Source organism: Artibeus jamaicensis, unplaced genomic scaffold (genome assembly GCF_021234435.1).
Source record: "Artibeus jamaicensis isolate MK-2021 breed Jamaican fruit bat unplaced genomic scaffold, CSHL_Jam_final contig_1085, whole genome shotgun sequence".
NCBI lineage: Eukaryota > Metazoa > Chordata > Mammalia > Chiroptera > Phyllostomidae > Artibeus > Artibeus jamaicensis.
In genome coordinates, this window is record NW_026521214.1 from 1,446,399 (window position 1) to 1,459,569 (window position 13,171).

Here is a 13,171-nt window from a genome sequence, read left to right on the forward strand (position 1 = left end):
TTATAGGCCTGGGGAAATACAGCGATACATAGAGGATACTTCTGAAAAGGTGGCGAGAGATCCAAAGTTGGAATCAAAGGGAACCTTAATATAGCCATAATGTTTTCATTTTATTTTTATAGCTACTGTGTAATTGAAATGAATATATATTTTAAAGCAAAACAATCACCTTTTAGTCATGGATGCATTCCCAGTTAATGTTTCAGTGCTGATCTCTTTCTAAAATTTCTCTTGCCATATCTAAGTAGAACTTCTTGTTATTTTTAAAGTGGGTCATTTATTAACATTGGGAAGATCACTTAATCACAACTCCTCCTGTCCCATATTGGGAAGATCACTTCTTCAAAATTTCCCTCACTCCATGTGACCCCTCTCAACCTCTTCACTCCCTCCTCCCCAGTACAGCTAACTTATGTCTGGTAGGTTTCAGAGAAGGAAATGCGCATGCTTCACCCAGCTCTCTCCTGACTCCCGGACCTGCCTGCCTGCCAGCATGAAGCACACATTCTCTGTTTGTCTCAACTATAAGTACACCACCCCTCACCTCTTCCCACTCTACCAAGAAATGCCAAGAGTGTTTAGACATGTCTATAATGGGGCAAGTCCAATTCGGCGTCGAAATAAAAGCTAGGTCATGTAGCTACCACACTAATCTCTCAATTGGGTTCCAATCTTGAACAAGGAACAGGAGTTTTATTTATTATCCTCCTCAAACCAGAATAAAGAGGAAGCTGGCAGTGCACTTTTTAAAAAAATGTAATGCTGCCCTGGCTAGTGTAGCTCAGTGGATTGAGCACGGGCCTGCAAACCAGATGATCACGGTTCAATTCCCAGTCAGGGTACATGCCTGGGTTGCAGGCCAGTTCCCAGGAGGGGACACATGAGAGGCAACCACACATTGATATTTCTCTCCCTCTCTCCTTCCCTTCCCCTCTAAAGATAAATACATAAATAAAATCTTTTCCAAAAAAATGTAAGGCTATTTTGCCCTGGGAACGTTGCTCAGTTGGTTGGAGTGCCGCCCTGTGCACCAAAAGGTTGCAGATCTGATTTTCTGTCAGGGTGCATGTCTAGGTTGCCGGTTCCATCCCTGGTCAGGGTCACGTACTGGAGGCAACTGATTGATGTTTCTCTCTTACATGAATGTGTGTGTGTGTGTCTTGCCCTCTCTCTCTCTCCCCTTCTCTCTCTCTTTCTTCTTCTCTCTTTCAAATCAATAAACATACCTTTGGGGGATGATTTCTTTTTAAAAGTAAAGATATATGTATATGTATATGTATATGTATATGTATATGTATATGTATATGTATATGTATATGTATATGTATATGTATATGTATATGTGTGTGTAAAACTAATGAGAGAGTAGTACCACAGCATGTGTGCACAGCATGTGAGAAAATGGCAGGTGAGTGTCAGGTATATACGCACAGTCATGGTATAATCTTCTGTGGGGGTCTTAGCATTTACTGTAGGTTTTGGGTGTTCCCTTACAAGGAATACACACCTTTAGATAGTGTTCTTGATTCAATTTTGAAGCAAAAACTCTCTTCTCTTTTAAACCTTTTGAATCAGTTTAAATGAAAACCAGCTTGAGATTGCAAGCAAGCTATTTTAAACTGTTATAATTAACAAATTCTCATCTGTGTAAATCTAGATATTTTAAGGTATTGTGAGTCAAAATAAAAGAGACACATGCCTTCAATAGTACAAAAGTGCATAAGGTTATTCACTGGTGACTTAAAAATACTGAAAACAGCCCTGGCTGGTGTGGCTCAGTGGACTGAGCGCCAGCCTGTGAAGCAAAAGGTCACTGGTTGGATTCCCAGTCAGGGCACATGCCTGAGTTGCGGGCCAGGTCCCCACCTGGGGCCGTGCACGAGGCAACTGATCAATGTTTCTCTCACACATCGATGTTTCTCTTCCTCCCTCCCCTCTCTCTAGAAATGAATAAGTAAAATCGTTTAAAAAAAGAAATACAAAATAAAAAACTCCCACAGAACATTTGTTAAATTAGCACAAACAAATAAGACATACAGAACTCAGTGCTAACAGCATTGTGGAAAAATAAGTATATTTCTGCATTACGAAGTATATTAATGCAGTATAAACAAGGATCCTATAATTTTTTAGAGATTTGGCAATAGCTGTCAAAGATCATAAAAACAACCATACTCGCAACCTGGGTAATGCCACATTGGGGAATATATCTCAAGGAGATGATTCGAAAGAGAGAAGACTGGATTTGAACCAAGATGATTATAGCTGAAAGTTAGAAACAGTCAAAATGCTCACCCCTGGGACAAAGGCCAACATAAAAGCGGCCATGGTAGAGCAACACGAGAACAGATTATTACGTTATCACAGGGAATTCCAAAAAGAGAATCTGGCAGACATGTGGCAAGAACCCCATGAGGCAAGGATAAGCTGAAGATGACAGAACCCCAGACACCCTTGCCCAGCCCAACAGCTAACAGACAATCTGCACGTAGGTGCCCAGGAAACAACAGGTTTGCAATGTGCAGGTGATTTTGACTTGAAATCTTTTTTTAAAAATAGGGCTGATATTATTTAATGAAATCCGTGTACCAGAGAAATGGGAAGGGAGATCAGGGCCAGACCCAATGACTACGGCCCCTCAATCTTAGCACCACAATGGGACAGTGTCTCTCTTTTTCTTCTTTTTTTTAAGGATTTATTTTTTTATCTTTAGAGAGGAAGGGAAGGAGAGAGGGAGAGAAATATCAATGTGTTGCCTCTTGTGCGTCCCCTGCTGGGAACTGGCCTGCAACCCATGTGCCCTAACTGGGAATCGAACCGCGATCCTTTGGTTCACAGGCCCGTGCTCAGTCCACTGAGCTACATCAGCCAAGGCAGGGACAGTATCTCTTGCTTTTTAAAAACAGCTTCACTGAAATGCAATTCCCAACCCATAAAATTCTTCTGTGCAGAGGGTCAGCTTAGAGAATGACAGAGTGATGTCCACATAAAAAAGGTCCAACCCTGTAAGAATTTTTATGAGTTTACTTGTGCCAAACTGACAATTGCTGGGAAGCAAAACCTCAATGGACTGAGAAAATGCTCTGGAAAATAGCAGTGTTGTACCTTATTTTATACATTACAGCCAAAAGAGGAGGCTTAACGGGGTTACATGAAATCCACTGCTGATAGATTAGGGAGGTGGGAGGAGGCAGAGAGGGGAACCTCTGGCGCTGGATGAACACATACTTGTGTTACAGAGGTGGGTACCGGATAGTTAACAGTCAACAGTTAACATGATGACAATCACAATGGGGGGGGGGGTGCCTGTGCTTCGAGGGGTCCGGAAGAAGGAAATCCGACATTGCAAAGGTATATTATTGCACATTGAAAAAGATAACTGACAGGCCCAGCTGAGGGAAAGACTGACCTTTTTTGGGAAAAAATACCAACCTAAGATGTGACTATGTGCCTTATATGCTTTTAGTTAGAAAGCTTCTTTTCACTTTTTTAAAGATTTTACTTATTTATTGATTTATAGAGGGGAAGAAAGGCAGGGAGAGAAACAACACTGTGTGGTTGCCTCTCACACGCCCCCTACTGGGGACCTGGCCCATAACCCAGGCACCTGCCCTGACTGGGAATCAAACAGGCAACCTTTCAGTTCCCAGGCTATAGCTCAACCCACTGAGCCACACCAGCCAGGGATAGATCATCCCTTTCAAATGCTGTCATTAACATCACTTAAAATAAAATGAATGAAGCCCTGGCTGGTGTAGCTCAGTGGACTGAGCGTGGGCCTGCGAACCAGACAATCGCGGTTTGATTCCCAGTCAGGGCACATGCCTGGGTTGCAGGCCAGTTCCCAGCAGGGAACACACAAAAGGCAACCATACACTGATGTTTCTCTCCCTCTCTCCTTCCCTTCCCCTCTAAACATAAATAAATAAAATCTTAAAAAAATAAAATAAAATGAATGAAATCTTTAAAGCCTCATTAAAAAGAAGAAGAAGAAGAACCAACAGGAAATTTAGGAGTTGAAAAATACACTAACTGACAAATGAGATATCACCTCACTCCTGTCACAATGGCCGTCACCAATAAATCAATAAATGACACATGTTGGCAAGGATGTGGAGAAAAGGGAACCCTAGTGCACTGGTGGTGGGAATGCAGACTGGTGCAGCCAGTGGAAAACAGTATGGCAGGTCCTCAAAAACTTACAAATGCAACTGCAATTGGGACCCAGCAATTCCACTTCGGGGTACATATCCAAAGAAACCCAAAATACTAATTCAAAAGAATATATATACCCCTATGTTCATTGCAGCATCATTTACAATAGCCAAGATATGGAAGCAGCCCAAGTGCCCATCACTAGAAGAGTGAATAAAAAAGTAGTGGTATATTTATACAACTGGAATATTACTCATCCACAAAAAAAGAATGAAATCTTACCATTTGCAATGGCATGAATGGAGCTAGAGGGAATTATTCTAAGTGAAATGAGTCAGTCAGATTAAGACAAATACCATATGGTTTCACTTATATATGGAATCTGAAGAACAATATAGATGAACAAACATCAGAAACAGACTCATAGGTACAGAGAACAGACTGACAGTTCTCATTGTGGAGAGGGGTTGGAAGATTAGGTGGAAAAGGTGAAAGGACTGAGAAGTACAGATTGGTAGTTACAGGTAATTATGGGGATGCACAGTACAGCATAGGACATATAGTCAATATTGTAATAACTATGTCTGGTGCCAGGTGGGTACTGAAAATATTGGGGTGAACATTTTGTCAAGTTTATGATTGTCTAACCCCTCTGCACTACACCTGAAACCACTACAAAATAACAGTGAATGTAAACTGTAATTGAAAAAATAAATATTTTTAAATAAAATAAATACATTAACTAAAAATTTAAAAATTCACTGCAGGGGCACAAAAGCATATATAAAATCTGAAAAAAAAGACTGTGCACTTGAAGATAGATCAACAAAAATTTTGCAAAGTAGAAACAGAAACAGATTGAAGAAAAATAAGCAGAACCTCAGAGGAATGTGTGACACCATTAAGCACACTGACAAACATAATTAGAGTACCAGAAGGGGAGAAGAGTGTGAGAAAGAAAAGAAACAAGTATTTAAAAAATTATGGCTGAAAACTTCCCAAATTTGTTGAAAAATAATAACCTAAACATCCAGGAAGCACAACAAATTCCCGGCAGGATAAATTAAAAGACATCCCCAGACACTTTGTAGTAATAATGCTTAAAGTCAAAAAGACAAGCCCCGGCTGGTGTAGCTCAGTGGATTGAGCATGGGCCTGCACACCGAAGGATCATGGTTCAATTCCCAGTCAGGGCACATGCCTGGGTTACAGGCCAGTTCCCAGCAGGGGATGCACGAGAGACAACCATACATTAATATTTCTCTCCCTCTCTCCTTCCCTTCTCCTCTAAAGATAAATAAATAAAATCTTTAAAAAAAAAAGACGAGAATTCTGGTCAAGATGGTGGCATAGGCAGACATGGCTCATCTTTTCACAGAACCACATCAAAATTACAACTAAAATATAGAACAACCATTACTCAGGAACATCAGAAACCGAGCTGATAGATGCCTGGCAACTACAGAATTAAAGAAACCACATACAACCAGACTGGTAGGTGTGATGCAGACATGGAATGGGCTGGTCCCACATCCACATGGATGAAAATTCGGGAGGGATGTCTTGGGAACGAGGCGGCCCAGACCCACACCAGGCCCCGCAGCCCAGGATTCCAGTGCCAGGAAAAGAAGTCCCCACAACTTCTGGCTGCAAAACCCAGCAGGGATTGAGTCAGTGGAAGAAACTGTTAGAGCCCCAAGGAGTTCCTCTTAAAGAATCCACATGCTAAATTCCCTTTGAGCTCCTGCACCAGGATGGCAGCTTGGAAGGTACCAGGCATATTGAGGGAGAATCTGAAGTGTCTGGATCAAGGTGAGCAGAGGCCACTGTCCATTTTCTAAACCCTTCCCCCACAGAGCTGCTAAGCTGGTGCCATATTTGAGACTCCAGCAACCTGGCTAACACTGTTTGACTCACCTTGGAGAGCCTCAGAGGCTCTGTTCTACCCAACTTATGGGCCCACCAAGCAGCTTTGCCATATGAACAGCTGGTCTTAGCTCCTAAATCCTATCTAACAAAAAACAGCTGGCTTCAGTGGGCCCCAGGCCTGGCACTAGCAGCAGCTAGATTAGATTCACTACTTAGTTTCCACTGGGAATCTCCAAGCCCAGCACAAATAGCAGCCATCTCAGATTGCTTTACACCTCAAGCACGGTGCCCTAGGCAAAACACAGATGGGGGCTGATCTTGGCCTGCACCACCTGGGAAAACCCAGGGATGGCACACCCAGTGGACAACTACAGACCATGCCAGAACACCACCACTTGTCCCTGCACAGTTGATCCTCCACAGAGGACTGAGGTTGGTGGTCAGTGGTCATAGCCAGTCCTCACAGCTGACTGACTTGGGTAAATCCCTCCCATTGACCTGCCAACAGCAACCAAGGCTCAACTACAAGAGGAGGGAGTACTCAGCCCACACAAAGGGTGTACCTCAAGTACCCAGCTTGAGTGATAGGGGAGGATGTGCCACTGGACTCTACAAGACACCTACTACATTAGGCCACACTACCAAGACATGGAGTCAAAGCAGCTCTATGTAATTTATAGAAACAAACACATGGAGGCTGCCAAAATGAGAAGACAAAGACACATGGCCCAAATGAAAGGACAGATCAAAACTCCAGAAAAAGAGATAAACATAAGGGAGATAAGCAATCTATCAAATGCAGAGTTCAAAACACTCATTATAAAGATGTTCAAGGAACGTAGGACTTCAGCAGCATAAAAGAGACCCAGTCAGAAATGAAGAATTCACTAATTGAAATAAAGAACAATTTATAGGGAAACAATGGTAGAGTGGATGAAGCTTAGAATCAGGTCAATGATTTGGAACATAAAGAAGCAAAAAAACAACCACACAGAACAAGAAGAAGAAAAAGAACCTCCCCAAAATGAGGTCAGTATAAGCAGCCTCTGAGACAACTTCAAGAGGTGTAACGTTGGCATCATAGGGGGGCCAGAAGGAGAAGAGAAAGAGCAAGAAATTGGAAAGCTATCTGAAAAAATAGTGAAAGAAAACTTCTCTAATTTGGTGAAGGAAATAGACAAGTCCAGGAAGCACAGAGTCCCAGGTATGATGGATGCACAGAGACACATCATAATTAAAGACCACTCCAAGACACATCATAATTAAAATGCCAAAGGTTAAAGACAAAGAGAGAATCTTAAAAGCAGCAAGAGAAAAGAAGATACTTACCAGGTAGTTGCCAGATAGAAGGGGGGAGGGAAAGAATGGGTGAAGAGGTGAGGGGATTAAGAAATACAAATAGATAGTTACAGAATAGCCATGGATATATAAAGTACAGTATAGGAAATGGAGAAGCCAAAGAACTTACATGCATAACCCATGGACATGAACAAAGGTGTGGAGATTGCTGATGGTGTGTGGTACTGGATGGAGGAGGGAAAAGGGAGAAAATTCAGGACAATTGTGATAGCATAATCAATAAAAAATAATTTTAGCCCTGGCTGGTGTAGCTCAGTGGATTGAGCATGGGCCTGCGCACCAAAGGATCAAGGTTCGATTCCCAGTCAGGGCACATGCCTGGGTTGCAGGCCAGTTCCCAGCAGGGGACGCACAAGAGGCAACCATACACTGATGTTTCTCTCTCTCCCTCTGTCCTTCCCTTCCCCTCTAAAATAAATAAATAAAATCTTTTAAAAATAAAATATAATTTTAAAAAGATATAAAGTCAAAGACAAGGAAAAGGCTTGAAAGCAGCAAGAGAAAATGACTGTTTGCATACAAAAGAACTGCAATAAGCCCTGGCTGGCATGGCTCAGTGGATTGAGCACTGGCCTGTGAACCAAAAGGTTGCTGGCTTGATTCCCAGTCAAGGCACCTGCCTGGATTTCAGGCCAGGTCCCCAGTATGGTGTGCACAAGAGGCAACCACACATTGATATTTCTCTCCCTTTCTTTCTCCCTCCCTTCCCCTCTCTCTAAAAATAAATAAATAAAATGTTAAAGAAAAGAGCCCCAGTTAGATTAACAGACAACTTCACATCAGAAAAAGGGAGGCCAGAAGGCACTGAGACAACACATTCAAAGTGCACAATGAAAAAAAACTGTCAATCAAAATCCCTATATCCAGCAAAGCTGTCATTTGAAAAAGAAGGTGAAATAGAGACTTTCCCAGATTAAAAAAAAAAAAAAAAGGCTGAGGGAACCGTTGCTAGCAGGCTCACCTTACAGGAACTATCGAAGGAAGGTGTTCAGGCTGCAAGTAAATAGCTCCAGGCCTGGCTGCTTTGGCTCAGTGGATTGAGCACCAGCCTGCTAACTAAAAGGTCGCCAGTTCAGGTGCAAGAGGCAACCGATTGAGGTCTCTCTCCCTCTCTTTCCCTGTCCCTTTCCCTCTCTCTGAAAATAAATAAATAAAATCTGTTTGAAAGAAAAGCAAATGAACCCAGGTGGTTTTCATCTGATGTCTTTGTTTTTGACATCACCAAAATTAAAAACTTTTGTGCTGTAAAGGATAGTATCAAGAGAGTGACATACTGGATCTTCATGAGGGTGAGGGAAAAGATTTCATCAAGGATGAGGATGAGGACAAGAATCTACAAACTGAAAGAAAAAGTGAAGAAGCAGAAGGGCCATGGCTTGAGCATGGGTGCGTAAGGATTATGCTGGCGTGGAGCAACATGATGAACCCATACCACAGTGCTCTGTCACTGGAGTCCATGAGGAAGCCACCAAAGAAGACATCCATGACAAATTTTCAGAGTACGGGGAAATAAAAAACACCCACCTCAATCCGGAGAGGCCTGCAGGATACCTGAAAGGGTGAGCTCTAGCTGAGTCAGAACTGTACAAGGAGGCCTAGACTGCTACAGAGGAAGGACCCGAAAGCCAAGATTTGACGGGACAGCTAATCAAGACGGACCATGTTTTGTACAGGACCCACCCAAGGGCAAGAAGAGAGGTGGCCAAAAATGCAGCAGGAGTCCAGACTGGAATTGCTGCCGACAGGTACTCTGTAGTCTGGGTGGTTCGGGCAGAGATTCCACTGGACCAAGCAGCCTTGGAGAAATGTGGCAGGGGTGAAACTCACTGTGTTTAATCTCTTACCCTATTGCTTAGTGGTATTTTTCTGAGTTGTGAATAATGTCCCATTTTTGTTCTCTACATTTGAGAAAAAATAAAATAAAGAGACAAGCAAGAATCCGCAGGATCAAAACAACACACCAATACTCTAATGCCTGCCAGAAAAATAATGCTAATCCTTCTGGGAGTAAGATAATATAAACCAAAACATCTAACTTTCTTTCCCCACAATGTCCAACATCCAATCAAAACTGAAGAGTCACGCCCTGGCCAGGTGGCTCAGTTGGTTAGAGCATCATCACAGGCACCAAAAATGTAGGGGTTCAATTTCCGGTCAGGGCACATACCTACATTGCAGGTTCGATCCCCAGTCAGGGGGTGAATGGGAACCAATCTGTGTTTCTCTCTCACATCGATGTTTCTCTCTCTCCCTCTCTCCCTCTAAAATCAATAAACATATCCTCAGATGAGGATTAAAAATAATAATAAAATGAAAACAAAACTGAGTCATGCTAAAAATGGAAACAAATGACTGAAAGTGAAAAGAACAAAACAAGTAATAGAACTATATCAACAAGTGAGTCAAACTGTGGGAGCTATCAGAAAGCGGGTTTAAAATAACTATGACAAGATGCTCAAGAAAATACTTGTTTTAAAATGAGGAAACTGCATCCGACATCTGGAATCTAAAAATTAAAAAATGGCATATGTAAAGTCTAAAACTAAAAATGCTATATCCAAAATTTAAAATACTACAGACATTTAACAGGGTATTAGCAGTAGGACAGAGGATTAATGAACTAGACGAAACAACAGTAGAAAATATCCAGGCAGAAGCACAGGGAACAAATAATATGGAATATACATTGAGTAAGAGACTACAGCACATGGTGAAAGTTCAAACACATCTGAGTAGTCAGAGTCCTGGGAAAAGAGCAGAGCATGAAACGAAAACAATATTTGAAGAAATACTGGATTTCTTCAAATATTTTCTTCAAGAATTCAAATACTCTTCAAGAATTTTCCAAAACTGCAAAGATATCAATCATGGATTCGAGGAGCTCACTGAACTCCAAACAAAATAAATACAAATAAATACTATAAAATAGAAGAACATATCACACTAAACTGCTAAAAGCCAATAATAAACAGAAAATCTTAAAAAAACAGTCACATAAAAAAGATACATGATGATCGAAGGAGCAAGAATAAGATTAGTGACTATCATTCCAACAGAAATAGGGCAAAACAGATATGGAACGGAACAGAATGAAAAAACGGCACTTTAAATCGGTGAAAAAAACACATCTATCCACTTAGGACTCTCTAGTCAGCAAAAACACCCTTCAGAAATGAAATGGAAAGTAACACATGTTGACAAAGATGTGAAGAAACTGAACCCCTCACACATGGCTCATGGGAATGTGAAGTGGTCAGCCACCATGGGAAACAGTATGCTGGCTCCTCAAAAAATTAAACATAAAATTTCCACATGGTGCGGCAATTTCATTTCTAGATATAGATCCAAAAGAATTAAAAGCAGGAGCACAGCCCTGGCTGGTGTGGCTCAGTAGATCAAGCTACCAGCCTGCGAACCAAAAGGTCACTGGGTTAGATCCCCAGTCAGAGCACACGCCTGGGTTGCGGGCTGAGTCCCCAGGTAGAAGTGTGCAAGAGGCAACCGCTGGATCTATCTCTCACACATGAATGTTTCTCTCCCCCTCCTTCTTCCTCCCTTCTCCTCTATAAAAAGTAAATAAATAATACCTTTTTTAAAAAAAACAGGACTTCAAACAGGTATTTGAACACCAATGTTCACAGTAGCATTATTCTCAATAGCCAAAGGGTAGAAGCAGCCCAGGTGACCACCGATGGATGAATGGATGGGTAAAACAAATGTGGTATGTACATACAAGACGGGGACCCAGCAAAAAACAGACTTACCTTCTGGGGGGCTGGCTGCTTGTAGTACGGACTTCCCACACTAGGTTAGTGTTCTAGAAACCCATCAGGATCAGAGTACCAGCTGGCATTGTTGTGAGAGGCTGCGTTTGTCTTCAGTGAATGTTTTTTGAAGACTTTTTCAATGTGTTTGCTCATCTCACGGTGGGAGATTTATGAGCTCACTTGCCCAAAGTGAGCAATTTTTGACCAAACCACCCTCCCTATTCACCCAATTGCCCTGAGCTATTTCCAGATGAAAAAAGTCCTCAGAGGGAAATGTTTTGCTGATGTGGAAGAAGTGAAACAAAAAATGGTAGATACACTAAAAGGCACTAAAACTGATGAGTTCAAAAGCTGTTTTGAGCAGTGGAAAAAACATCTCAATAGGTGTACTGCATCAAATGCAGACTACTGTGAAGGTGACTGAAGTTTAAACACGTGAGAATAAATACACAGTTTCTATAAATAAGTCCCAGTTTTGGGAGGGCCCTCCCTCATACAATGGAGCATTATTCAGTCTTAAGAAGGAAGTTCTGATACATGATACAACATGAATGAACTTGAAAACATGTTAAGTGAAATAAGCCAAATACAGAAGCGTAAATATCATATGATCCTACTTATATGAAGAACCCAGAACAGTCAAGTTGGTAAATACAGAAAGCAGAGTAGTGGCTGTGGTTATGGTGGGCTCTGGGGAGTGGGGAATACAGAGTCAGTGGTCAGGGAGATGCTGGGCAAGCTCTGGAGGCGGAGAGTGGGATAACTGCCCCACAACGTGAATGTACTGAATGCCCTTCGACCGGACACTTTAAAATGGTTAAAACAGGCTGTAACTTCTGCCAAGATGGAGGCATAGGTGGAGACGCAGTGCCTTCTCACACAACCAAGTTTAGAGACAACTTAATATTAGCAACAGAAAACACAGCCAGAACACAGAAAATTGAACTTTTCGGAAGTCTGTTAATTCTTCGGCCTGACCGGTAAGGGGCGAAACCAGCAGCTGGTGGAGCGGGGTTGCACAGGAAAACTTGGTCAGATGGACTCAGGCGCGCTGAATCCAGGCACAGGGTTGGACCTAGTGAGAGACCGAGCAAGCAACCAAGTGAGCGACCGCGGGGAAACAGCAAGGAAGCAGGGCTGCAGGTTGACTGTGGTTGTGCATTTGTGTGAGGATAGACAAGCGAGGGAGCGGGCGATTGGACCGGGACCCAGCGGGTCCCCGCAGCAAGTGGCAGCGAGGGCACCCCCATTTCCCTGCTCTGACCCCACCTCCACATACAGCGTCATAACCCAGCGACTCTGAGTGGTCCGGTCCAGGGGAACCACCTAAGGCTCTGCTCCTCATCCAGTGGCTCTTAATAGCAGAGGGTGCTGCCATTTCCCCGCCCCCCACACACAGTGTCACAACCCAGCGACCTGGGAGCCCAAGGCTCCGCTCCGCACACTTAAAGGGCGCAAACAGACCAAAAATGGCTCAAGAAGATCTCAAAGCCCCAGAGCCCATAGATCTAAGCGAAGAAGAAATAGCAAAACTCTCAGACGCACAGTTTAAAACACTGGTCATCAGGATCCTCACAGAACTGGTTGATTATAGCCACAAATTAGACAAACATATGAAGGAGAAACTAATTGAAATGTATGGAATTGCACAGGACACCAATAGCGATGAAAAGGAAACTGGGACTCAAATCAATGGAGTGGACCAGAAGAAAGCAAATAATGGCCAAACAGAAAAGAGTCAAGAAGCAAGAATTCAAAGAAATGAGGAGAGTCTTAGGAACCTCCAGGACATCTTTAAACGCTCCAACATCCGAATTATAGGGGTACCAGAAGGGGGAAAGGCACAGCCACCAGTGGAAAACTGATTTGAACAAATAATAAAGGAGAATTTCCCCAATCTGGCAAAGGAAATAGACTTCCAGGAAATCCAGGAAGCTCAGAGAGTCCCAAAGAAGTTGGACCCAAGAAGGAACACACCAAGGCACATCATAATTACATTAGCCAAAATTAAAATGAAGGAG

At 42.6% G+C, this 13,171-nt stretch overlaps 1 pseudogene; it reads left to right on the forward strand.

The window, feature by feature from the left end:
• The first annotated feature begins 5,909 nt into the window (after positions 1–5,909).
• On the forward strand, positions 5,910–9,203 carry LOC119062961 (RNA-binding protein 8A-like; annotated as a pseudogene).
• Positions 9,204–13,171: the final 3,968 nt, after the last annotated feature.